Source organism: Kogia breviceps, chromosome 1 (assembly GCF_026419965.1).
Source record: "Kogia breviceps isolate mKogBre1 chromosome 1, mKogBre1 haplotype 1, whole genome shotgun sequence".
NCBI classification, from domain to species: Eukaryota; Metazoa; Chordata; class Mammalia; order Artiodactyla; family Physeteridae; genus Kogia; species Kogia breviceps.
Window position 1 is genome coordinate 124,125,131 of NC_081310.1, and position 13,235 is coordinate 124,138,365.

General features: G+C 37.6%; 1 long non-coding RNA gene across 2 annotated transcripts in view; it reads left to right on the forward strand.

The window, feature by feature from the left end:
- Window positions 1-744: 744 nt before the first annotated feature.
- Window positions 745-13,235, forward strand: part of LOC136794690 (uncharacterized) — a 35,481-nt gene continuing 22,990 nt past the window's right edge. The window contains exons 1-2 of one of the 2 annotated variants that reach the window (XR_010841798.1): window positions 745-868; window positions 9,961-10,039. This is a non-coding gene — a long non-coding RNA (uncharacterized lncRNA). The remainder of the gene's footprint in view (window positions 869-9,960; window positions 10,040-13,235) is intronic. The other variant, XR_010841807.1, reaches the window with a different exon arrangement.

Genomic DNA, 13,235 nt, shown 5'->3' on the forward strand with positions numbered 1-13,235 from the left:
AGGGCAGAGGAGGACTAGCGCTCAGCAGGTGAAGAAATACCACTGAAAGAGTAGGCAGAGGAAGAGGAGTCCACATCAAAAGGAGAGAAGGACTAGTCAGAGTGAAATGAAGAAAATCAAGAGAAGATGGTAGAATTAAAGTCAAGGGAGGATAGAGTTTCATTGAGGAGAAAGTAATTATCAACATAATTCAGTGTAGCAGTAAAATATAGAAATATAACTACTGAAACAAGGGCGGTTTCAGTAGAAAGGAGTGTTAAGGAAACGCAGTGGAGCTGTGAGGGAAAATGAATGATACTGCTTTTGTGAAAAGCTTGGCTGGAGATCTGGTGGGGGGAAGAGAGAGGCTGGGCCGCAGCTGAGGGACATTTAGGGACAAAGGAGATATGGAATCAGGGAAGATTTAACAAATGTTTTTTCAAATGATGGGGGCAGCTTGAAGTTGTTTATAGGCTGAAGAAGAGACCGTAGGGAGAGAGTAGGTTAACTTGAGATATACGTGTGAGAGAGTTCAACTGATTAAATGAGGTCCTAGAAGGGGAAGAGGAGTCTTAAAGAAAAACCTGTCTCATTCTCTGAGTCCGGAGGAAAACGGTCAGTGCATGTGGCTGTAGACACACTTGTGGGCTGTGGTGGCTACGGTGGAGTAGAAATCTGGGGGATGAGATCATACCTACAGATTCAATTTTCCCAGTGAGGAGGGAGGCAACGTCAACCGCTGTGAGTGAGAGGTGCAGGGCTGAGCCTCAGAGGAGACTGGAGAAGTCTGGAATTAACAGTTACTTCCAGGAGTGGGAGAGAGAGATGATTATAAGCAGATAAAATGCTTATCGGAGCCAGAGGGCAGAGAAATTCAGAGACCATGAAGGTATGTGATGCCCTTCTGCAAAGTTATATGAGTTTTTCTTCAGGCACTACTTAGCTGTCTATAATTAAGCTTGTATCTTAAATCCGCAGTCAAGTTTTTCATGTGTGGTCATTCAAATATGCATTTTCCTCTTTGGGTTCATTTCAAATGCAATTTTGAAATGAGCCTTGCAAGGCCTTCACACCGAGATGATGGCATTTGGCCTGGGCACTGTGGAGTGATCCTTACCCCTACCTCATATATCGTTTCGTTTTCCAATTCATGCCATATTCTCTTGTGGAGGACATATATTTGGTGTTTAAATAAAGCAAATGCACATTTAGGGGGATATTTTGAGGAACTGATGATCATTTCTTGGGCACCTTGGATTATCCAAGAACCAAAATCATTGCTGCAGGTGTTGCCACTTGCTTCCTGGCAGAAAATATATTCAAGCATTAACTCAGGCACAAACACCTAAAACAAGAGGATTTACAGTATTTAACACTCGGGCCCAGCTGATTTGCTGGCTGTGTCATCATCATTATCTGTGTTAACTCCTAAAAACAGAGAAATAGTTTTGTATAAAATAAAGGCTTATCTGAAGCTTTGCTCTCAGCTCCAACTGAATGTCAAATTTCTCTGAATATGAAAATGCTAGCAGAAATCTTTTTTTGTAAAAATGTATCACTTTTATTCTCTTTTTGCCCTTCTGCCTCCAACCTGGACCTGGGAAGAAACGTCAAAACAGCTGCAGAGAAGTTGTGTCAGAGGTAGTAACGGCTCTTTTAACAGCAGAGAATAGAAAGATCTCAGAGTGAAGCCTATTGTTGGGAGACTTGTGCCTGTCCTGGCCGACTTCCAAGTTTGAGTTAGTTTGGATTAGACTTGGGTTGGGTAACATTTAATTTCTTAAGGGAAGATTTGAATCTAATTGTTAACCTCTCAAAATTTAACCACCCAGGTGTGATGATGGTGTTAAAAAAATTAAATGCCTGATTCTTGGTAATAATTATAATAATACAACATTTACTCTTCTCAAATTTCCTGTCTTTAAGCCTTTGCCTTAAACACTACTCAAAATTTTCACATGTGGCTATTTGGAAATAGAATTCTTTTTTGCTGTTATTGTATAATAAAGTAATTGCATACATTACTTTTAGATATGCAGTTAGTTTGATTCGAAAACATTTACCAAATAATTTACCTCTAGATTTCAATTAGCAGAAGACTTATCTACATTAGCCTTGCAGATGGAGTGGCCAAACTGTATTGATTATCAGAGTGTAAGGAATTATCTATGACACAAAGGCCACACCAAAAACAAAATTATCTATGACACAAAGGCCACACATCAAAACAGATAAGTGGCTTGTCATATAAACATTTATGAGCCCATGGAATGACAGTCCTCATTTGAAAGCATACAGTATAAATTCGGCCCATACCACAGTGGGTGTGAAAATTGCAAGGTAAAATAAAACAGATGAGACCATTTAAGTTTGAAATGGAAGAACAGATCACTGGCAACAGCTATTTACTTTCACAGTCACTAAAATAGGGTGTTTTGTTGTGAAAACTATCAATACAGGGTGATGGATACCCTGCTTAAAGTGCCAATATGATGCCATTCTGAACTGCAAAACGATTTCATTACAAGTGTTTGGGGAATCTTTAAACATGACATTACGATACAACTATAATGTAAGATAACAATGGAAAAACAATTTCAGAGTAAGTGTAAGGAGACTATAACCATGCAGTTAGAAGGCCACTGGAATGTGAGATTATAATAGCTCAACATTAAAATGGTGAAAAGGATATGGTAAATTGCTTTTTTTTCCTTTTAAAACTGGAATTATCCTAGACAACATTTATACTCATGAATAGTACAGTCATGGGATGTATTTTAGAGAGGACGGAAACCCAGTACCAAGGTATCCAGTGCTTATCCCCATTCTGAAGCATATCCCCACATTTTTCCCTTTTCTGAGGTTAAACTGGAGATACTTTTGTCTGACCTTATCATTCTCCTTCAACTTTACCACTTTGGGACACTGTTTCAAGTTCATAAACATTTTCTTTCTTACTCATGTCTAGCTCTGTGACTTGGTTCCATTAACCACTTATGGGGTAAAATCTGAGTTCCCTAAGGATGGTTACTTACTGCCCATCTTACCTCTCTAGCCTCTAGTTATCCCTGGACTTCAGCTGAAATTTCATCTTTAGAAATTTATTCTTTTGGGTCTAAATGGAATTTTCATTTTCAAGAGCATCTAATAAATTGAAGTTGAAGAAACACTGATGAATTTATAAAATGTAGCTATCCGTTTGAAGGGTAACACATTAAACTTGAACAGTCTAAGAAGCACAGGCTGTCCTCAGTCAGACTTGAGTTCATATCCTGGCTCTTCCACTGAGTAGTGTGTGAATCCAAAGACTTTTTCTAAGCCTTGCTTTCTTCATCTGCATAGTGGGGCTAATAACAACACTTAATTCCTAGGCTAATTGTAAGACGAAGAAGATACAGTGTGTGAAATGCCTTTCACAGTACCTGGCCTATATGAGGGTTTCTGTAAATATTGTCTCTGTAAAGATATAAAACAAGATAAAGGAATGGATCAAGATCCTGGAGAGTGGGGTTTAGTGACTAATTTAAATTTCTTTTTGAACCACTTCAGTTCAAATTACAGTCTCTTAGTCTTGATTATCTAAGGCATACTTGACTTTTCATAGCTCTTCCTGCTATTCTGCCTCTTTAGGTTATCGTGTTTGTCCATAATTAACACCTCACTTAGTGCTGCTGTTTCTAGGATGGTGGGAAATCTGTCTTTGGGACGTGACTGCGGCCACTGCTTGAGGTATCTGTCACTGGGTCTCTTTCCTCTAAGCTTGCCTTGTGCTACCTTAAATAAAGTTATTTCATCTAGGATCACAATCTGGGGCTGTCATGTTCCAGCTGCTGAGGTTATACAAGTACATAAACAGGTATTTTGCTGTGTCCTTGAGCCAGTTTTAAATCTATTTATCCCTGTTACACCTAAAGGACAAACTCACCAATAAGATCAAACACAATTTTGTGACCGTAGAATAAAATCTTTTCTCCCCAGAGTTTTCTTCTGTTAAGGATCTTGATTTTAACTATGGTATTAGGTTTTGTCTAAAGCCCTTATAACATTAACAGAGAGTTCTCGTGAAGGAGTTACCTGGCTCTGAAAATATGTTCTTAGATGACTCAGGTTTAATGGCTTCATTCAGCATACCATTGGCTTATTTCCTTAAAAGTCCTTCCATAGGGATGAGTCATCAAAGGAATAACTCACTAAACTTGAACTCCTTGAGAGCAGGGCCCATGTTGAACATACATTTATGGTCCTAGGCCCTAGCAGTGCCAGACATTGAAGGTGATTAATGAATGATTTTTGGATTATAGTTTATGTAGACTACAAACCAAGCCAAATTATCCAAAGCGGTATTATCTGGAGTGATCTGGAATGCAATGCAACTGCTTTGCACTCAGTTCATAATGGTCACCCAACTATGTGAAAGATGTGAAGATAAATATTAAGGATATAACATGGAGATGGGATTGGGGAAGAAATATATTTGTTATGTGTCTATTGTATGTTAGACTTCATATGTCTTACTTAGTTCACTTAATCTTTAAACCAACTCTCATATGTAGGCATTGCCATCCATATTTTATAAAGAACAGAGGCTAAGAGGGATTGGGAGACTTATTTGAGGTCACATATGTGGAAGTGCTAGTAATTGAACATAACTACTTGTTTGGCTACAAATTCTTTGCTATTTCTACTGTATCACATTGCTACCCCACTGTGTGAATTTAATTACAATCTAATAGAGGAGAAGAGACAAGAACATAAAGGAGTGACAGCAAGGTATTCCGTGGTAAGTATCATCTGAGTAGAATGAAGCACACCAAAGGCTTTGAATGAGGAGAAGATCACTTCTGCCATTTATCTCCTTCTTCTGTCTGCTCCTTTGGGGATGTAGTTTTTCCCAACTGGCTTGCCTTCTGTCTCTACAATCAAGAGTCACCACTGACTTCATAACTTGCTTAAGCCAATAATTGTAGCCTAATAAGAAACCCTAGTCTCTAGGCCACTTGCCATGTTCCAGATCCCTTCTAGTCTCATTTTTTCCCCAGCCTGGATGATCTTTCTCTCCTCACCAAGAGTTCAAAGCATACGTACTTTGTCAGGTCCTGGTCAGTTCACTTTCTGGGAGTACCGCCCCCCCCCCCATCAGAATCAGTACCACCTTTTCACTTTTCTGCCAGCACATTGGTCATACCTCTCTTTGGTACTTGTTAATTACTGTCAAGCATGGGGTAGCATCCTAGTGGCAGATCAAAGTGTGTCTTCCTTTGGGATTTGGACATTTCTGAGCATATGTATCATACTTGTGAGGTGAAACTTTTAGGAGTCCATTTATCTGAGGGTTGGAGAAGTCTCAGGCACAAGGGATAAGGCTGGGTAAATACAGAATCAGAAACACATGCTTTGTGCAAAACACATTACCTTTGTGGTAGGTGGATGGACTTCCTTTATGATTCCATCCTTCCTCCTACCCCAGTCCAGTTGTGTGAGATAGAAGGTGGTGGGATGTAGAAGAGGCTATAACTAAAACATCTGAAAATGGTTTTCATACAAACTCTCTGTGAGATTTTTGGGATAAGAAAGTAGTGTTGCTTGGAACTGACATACAGAGTAACATTGTATGGACATGGTGTTATTCTAATGGCATAATTCAGCAAGTGCATCAGAACTGCACAGATCACAGTGTGGCTTTAGTTCATTACAGGCTTTAGCAGAGACTCATTGTATCTGAAGGCTGTAGATTCCTGGGTAAAAGGTTAAGCTCTGTGGCAAGAGAACCACAATTCCATACGCATACAATGTATTGTAGATGGGCAAAATAGTATATCTCCCAAATGGATGCAATATTCTGTTTCAAATGTGTGTAAACACTATGATGAATACATACAAATTTATCAAAAGGATTACTAAATTCATAGTAGCTTGTATCATTTTATATATTTGCAATTAACAGACACTAAAATATACTTATTTTTGAATAAATGCATGTGGGTATGAAGCTTTTTAGTGTTCGAAAGATGTTCTTATACTCACCAATGCTGGGAGGGGTGGAGCTAGTGACATCTGGTGGTGGTTGCTCCCACTAGATGGATTAGCTCCATGAAGACTAGTACTGGCTAATCTTTACCATTACATGCACAAACGTTGGTGCCTGGCATTTAGTAAATCAATATTGATGAATGAATAAGTGAATGAATGAATAATATTTGGTCTGACAAATATCTATCCTTCTACCACTGCATCCTACATGTTATATATTGATAGAACTCTAGGTATAAGCTAGTCTACATGAAAACAAGCAAAAAGGTAAAAAAGAGAAAAGTCTACCAGTTTCAGTCAGTTGGCACATAAATACTATGGTAATTTATGTTTTTTTAGTGATACAGTCATGTGGATCAGCCCATGTATGGTGTGTGAACTTGTTCCCACCCAATGAGTTAGTTGAGATGGGAATAATAATTTGATTTAGTACACTTCACTTGTGAATGTCACAATAAAACACCAATGTATGTTAGTTGCAAGAAAAAGGTGATCCATGTAATTTGAACTTTCTTTCACTAACTCTAAAGTGTGATTTGTAAAGAGTTTTGATTAAAAATGGAAAAACTCTGGTGAACTCTTCAAAGGGCGTAAATGATGTACTTGGGATGACTTTTTTTTTTTTTTTCGGTACGTGGGCCTCTCACTGTTGTGGCCTCTCCCGTTGCGAAGCACAGGCTCCGGACGCGCAGGCTCAGCGGCCGTGGCTCACGGACCCAGCCGCTCCACGGCATGTGGGATCTTCCCAGACCGGTGCACGAACCCGCGTCCCCTGCATAGGCAGGCAGATTCTCAACCACTGCGCCACCAGGGAAGCCCAGTATGATTTTAATTAAATCATTTTCCATAAAGCAGTGTCAGGTTGTGTGTGACATGAGCCAGGTCTCCTAATTGGCTTTCATCCATGGGCTAGAGATTTTGCTCCAAACTCCATGGGTGAGATCAGTATAGACAGTTTTTAAGTTTCACTTTTTCCTCACTTCTGGGACTGTCACCTCTCAGAAAATCAAGGCAGACCCTAATTTACAACATTCAATTTGCAGTCATGCCATCGAAGCATCATGGGAGAGGAAGTGGAATCATGAAATTCAAAGACTCCTAAGTTGTTCAAGCTGAAAGGGAGCTTAGAGATCATCACAGTCCAGCCTGTCCATTTTATTTACGTACCTCAAAATATGAAGTGACTGGTGTAAGTTCATATATCTAGTCAGTTCTAGAGTTGGGCCACCAAGCTTTATCCTGCCTCAAAACCTCTACTTGGCTGTAGTCTCCATTAAAAAAACAAAAACAAAAACAAAACTCATCCAGGTTTTAGCTCCAATGATAACTCTTAACATTGGATGAGCTAATGATGCTCTATAAACATCTTCATTTGCCCCTCTAAAGCCTCTTTCCATCTGCCCCAGGAAGTTGACCTTTAGGGACAACATCTGTAGGCTCCATTGCCCTCTGGCTTCTGGTTGGGTTTGGCAGATGGGAGACTTGGCCAGGTATTGGCAGGCAGGAGGAGAGGAGGTCAGTGTGTTTGTTACTGTGGTGGCCTGGTAAGATGACTGCAAGTCATTGGTGGCTGTGTTCACTAGGGAAAACCACTGTTCCTGTGGGGGGACCCTCATTTAGCTATAGCTTTCTCTTTGGGTTCTGGTAACTCTTCCTTTCCTTTGTCCAATTAGGCCTGGGGTAGTACTGACCCCACTTTTTCTTAGCCCCAAGGTACTTCAATGTTCCTTATTGGTTTACCTTAATATTGCCCACAACTTCTAAACAGTCCCAATATTAAACCCTCCTGAATTACTCCTTTAAGTATAAAATCGATTTCATGCTTGAGCCCTGATTACTATACCCTGTCCTCTATCGCCTTATTTTTTTTTCCCTCTTAGCACAAACTACAAGCTATAGTCACCTTTCAAAAATTTGTTTACTCTTTCGTTATCTGGCTTTCCCTACCAGAATGTGTTTCCATGGCTTGGCACAGTGCCTGACGCCTAGTAGGGACTCAATAAATGTTTGCTGAATGAATGGGTCCAGACATACAAACTTTTAGTTAAAAATTCTTTTGACAAATCACAATGAGAATAACCCTATAGAACTTTTGGGGATGAATCAATTTAATGGGTATTTTTAAATCATTTAAACTACAATATGGATTGTGTAGGATTTTTTGGCTGGTGGCTACTATTTAAACATATTGTTTCTATGGTAAAATGTACCCCAAATCAATCCATTATTTCCCATTAGATCGTAGTTTTATGAAGGCAGGGATCAGGTATATCTCATCCATGATTTGATTCCCTTGACTTTGCACACTGCCTGGTACAGAGGTTAAGTTTTTCTTGTGCTGAAAGCCCAGCAAAGCACTGGTCACCAGACTTGAAGATGCATAAAGCATGGTTTCTACCCTGAGAGGCCCGTAATCCTACTGAAGTGACTGACACTCAAAGTCATGATGTAAGGCAATAGGTGATAAAATGGGGGCTGTGGGAGGGTGTTTCAGGATCACAGAGAAGGGAGAAAGGACAGTGAACTCTTGACAGATGATCTGGTGGAGGGAGAAGGGAGCCTTCTAGGCCTTTCCTCTTCTGAAACTGCTTTTTCAGTGACATTTGTTCAAAACTACAGATTCTAAATTGAACCTTTGCAACCTGGGTTTTTAGAACCTGGGTATTTCACGTAAATATGAAGTTTTCCTACTTCTTTTTTTTTTTTTCCTACTTCTTGAAGTTGGTTTTATATTTTCTTTCTTTTATCCTTTTATTTTCTTCAAAAAAAAGTGAAAGAAGTAAAGGTCATTTTTTAATCTGAATTTTCTGAGTGTTGGCCATGTTCAAAAGATAGTAAAATGTGTTCAAAAGATGAAAAATCTGGTTATTCAAGAGTACTTTTTTAGAGTATCATGAAACTTATCTGACATTGACTGCAGGAAAAAAAATTACAGGAAAAAAAAGTTACAAGCAAAAAAAAGAAAGAAAGAAAGAAAGAAAGAAAGAATGAAAAACTTGTTATATTCCCCACCAGAGGGAGACAATTTTTTTCCTTTTGCCTTTCAAAACCTAAATTCTGATTAACACAGATTTGAAGAGTATAATACAAGCTTTACTAGGGCTGATTAATACACAGGGGAAAAAAACAAACTTACAATCTAATTTGTTTACTTTGTCTTTTAATATCAAATTATTTTCAAGATCTAAGTTCTGTTCTGCCAGCACAGCAAATGCTACTTAACATGCATGGAACTTTAAGAGCTACTTGTTATTTCAGTGTCGACTTTATCTCTAATTATATTAGTATGGATTCAGATAGGACACTGATAATATAACAACATGGAATAATTTAGCATAATTATTTCCTGTAGTAAGATGTTTACAAATCAACCCTAAACTAATAGAGACAAGGGGCATGGTGGTGGTGGAGGAGGGGAAACTGGGAACAATATGTTGCTTTCTATTGGCAAGACCATAGATGTTGGAATAAGATGAAATCCATTTAGTCAATTTTTAATATGCTGCAACTCTTTAAAAATTGGTGAAAAGAAATTCACTTACAGTAGTTGCTAATTTAGGAAAAACGATACATGAGCAATAGCTCCTATCTCTGCATATCTGTGCTTACAATAATTAAACATTTTATCAAAAATAGAGAAAATTGTCTAGAGATTTATAGTCTAAGACCTACTATACTTTTAAAAAGTCCAATTTCATGCCCAATTTAATAGATAAAGTGTTAGATCTACATGCAGTGTAATTCCTTGAACATTTCATTCTTCTCTATGGTTCTTTTTGGAAATGAGTTCAGATCTGACCTTGTGTAAATGTTTTTTAAATTACTCGGAAACATTTTACAAATCCAATTAGTGTGCACAAATCTCAGCTCACCTTGTTTGACACAGGACGCTGCTGAGGCAGGCTTACTGCTTACTGTGATTCTTATTTACTTATTCTTTGTCACTTTCAGAATATGAATATGTACAGCTAAAATACGGAGTAATTCTCAGAAGCTCACATTCAAACATGGGATAGTGTGGCGGCATCAGGTAAAATATTTGTCTGGTTAGGGGCATGAGTTACTCATCATAATTCAGTGAAGGTAAATGGATGCTTTGGAAAAGCACACAGTGTCACTTAAGTTTCACTTGCCTCAGGTATCATTGAATCAGCAAGCACAGTTAACAATTCTGCTTTTCCATTTGTCAGGATCTCTATATTTTTTCAATATGAGGTCTGCTCCAGTGTACTTCACATGACACTTTATAATTAGTGGTACTTGAGAATTTAGCAGTTTTAAAAATTCATACAACATTCTTAGTTACAATTTATAAATGATTTTAAAGTATAATTAACATTCATCTTTACAAGTTATATGCAAACAAATATGCAAATTTAGAAATAAATATGCAAACATATAAAATGTTTTTGAATTAAGTAGTCCTTAACATTTTTGATGAAATGAATATTTTATTCATATTTTGCACACAATTTTGAGTACTTACTGATTTGAGGGCTACAGCATATAGGTTTTTGAATATTGCAACCTCTAGTAGCCACAGGAGGGAAATGAGAATGTGTTCCTTTTTGATGAAAACTGAAAGGATGATCTAGCAGACAAATCTAAAGGTGCTGTCTAGTGGATTATTGATGCAATCAGTGGCCTTTTTGCTCCTTGAACTCTTAACTCTATAAGGAACCTCAACTTCCTTCGATGACACAGACCTGTTTGGATCTCAGAAAGATAAAGTTGAGGACACCAACAAAGCACCCCCAACTTCTTGAGTTGGTGACTAATACAGGCTAATAAGCTGAGTTGTGAACTATAAATTTTTAATGTACTAAAATCTGAAAGGAGAAGAATGCAAGGTTCAATATGAGATGAACAAAGGATTATGGGAGAAAATGCAGCTTTGTTGGAGAAGTTACTCAGTGAGTATAGATTCATTAGGTTTACTTATAATTAAAAAAAGTCTCTTCAAAAGGTTAACTGATTCAAAATCTGAGTTCACTCATTCAACAAGCACTCATCTTTCAAGGCTCAGCTTCTGTTCCTCCTCTTCACGGCAGATTTCTCACTACTAGACTCTTCCTTCTCTGAATTCATATTACGTTATAAGCCAATCGGGCAAAGGTTTTTATGTGCTCATTATAGGCAAGGACTATACCCAGTGCTATTGGACATACAAAGAAGTATGAGTTAATCAATTAGCACCACACAGTTTAGCTCTAAAATGTTCTTCCATTTTTACAGATATGCATGCTTTATTATTTTTTAAATGGCAAATTTCTTGAGGTAAAAGAACATCATTTATACAAGAGATGATGAGGATTTATTCTGAGTGGCATCTCTGATGAATTCATGGTTGTTCACTGGAATGTTGTGTAAAGAAAGATTCTGAGGTTGTGTCATTAGCAAAACTAGCACAGCCATGTTTTTATTATCCTTGCTCAACTTAGAATCTTTTTTCATTAGCATTTCTTTCATTAGAGAATGAGAGCTTTATGATCCATTTAATTTCCCTTTTAGATGCTAGAAACTCAGGGGAAAGTTTTGATATAATTTCCTCCTCCTTTATTACTTGATTTTTTCTTTTATTTTGTGGACTATGTTACTGTAATTTGTTTCAAACAGCCAGTTGCTTTAAATCTTTTTGAAGGAAATAGATAACTACATATGCTTCTTTCTATAAACTTTGTGCACCTAGCATAGGTCCAGAGCTCTAAGGAGACATAGAATATATGCACTTTGATTGCGTGGAGAACACTGAACTTGATGATGTGAGGGTCTCATATGGTAGATGCACAATGATGCATGAATGAGTGAGTGAATGAATGAATGAGTTCAGAGGGAATTTAAACCCTGAGAAAGATGATGATGAGATGTGATTTACTTAGGAAAGCATTGGACTGGAGATGAATCTTGGCTAATGCCTTTAAAAAAGGCATAGACTAAAGATGGGAACAGGAGGAAATGACTTGGAGGAGAATAAAGGTTTAGCAAGAAGAATTAAAAATGACAAGAGCCATAATGCAATAATATTTGACTCTTCTATGTGGACCTACTGGCTTGGGTGGAATGTAAGATTTTAGAGAGCAAGTATTTAAAAAAAATTCAGGTCACATTAGTGTAGCCTTCCACAAGGTATTTCCAGGGTGCTTTGTTGAAGTTATTCGATGACGAAAATGATCCTGCTACCTACATTTATTTCAAATTCAAAAAATAAAAGATACAGGGTGTGATGATTTGAGCTTGCTGATCTAGGGTAAAATAATTCATTTAGATGCATAACAAATTAATCTTCCTTCATAGACTCAGAATAAGCAATCGAAATTCTGTTTTGCTGCAAGCTGCTCCAGAATGTCTGTGGGGATTGGTTTTGTTTATTTGCTGCTATACGACAGTCTTAGGTAAACAACATATAACTATATCTATGTGCATCTGGGTAGGCTTCAACATTTTTATTATGCAACTTAAACATGAAAAGGCCCGATCTGCTGCATTAGCAAAATAGCTAAATCTCATTCAGTATAAAACAAACCTCTACCACCTTCTTGTCAAGTAAACTTGGTCTTTAAAATCTGTCCCTGCACAATCAGTCTCTTCCATATGCCTTTCATTCTTCCTTATTCTAGGTTTTCTTTCTCAATGTTTTGTTTCTCTGGGCTGAATTTCATCTCAGTTGATTGCCCAATTCACTTTTCATTCAGTCATAATTGTTTTTTGAATTGTCTTAAATTCTCAAATGGATTATGACAATTTGAAAATTAACAATGGCGCCTTAATTGCATGGAGTTGTGTGATCCACAAAACCCTGTTGGCTGATGCTTTTCCCCCCACCTGTAATTTTTTTTAACCAAATGTGAAAAGGTAGAAACACACACACAAAAGCAGAAAATACATACGGTTGTGATTTATGAAAATGCTTGCTTTTCCAATATTTAGAATTCAATCACTGATACCTACAAAATCATTTAAATACAGGAATTAATAAAAAATTCATTCAGGTTTTCTTTCAAACTTAGTTTTTTCTCTTGTGGAAGTAGGAACATATGCAAGCAGGACATTTTCTATATGTGTATAGACATTAAAATTCAGGAAAATATCATATTCTTGAAGTCAGATACTGACTTCAGCTGGGCTTTCAATGCAGCTTGGCAATCCTCTTACTTGTCCCTGGTTGGCTTCCTCTAGAATTCTTCATGAGGCATCTGTTCCAAACCTTTAAACCTGTGTCAGTCTTC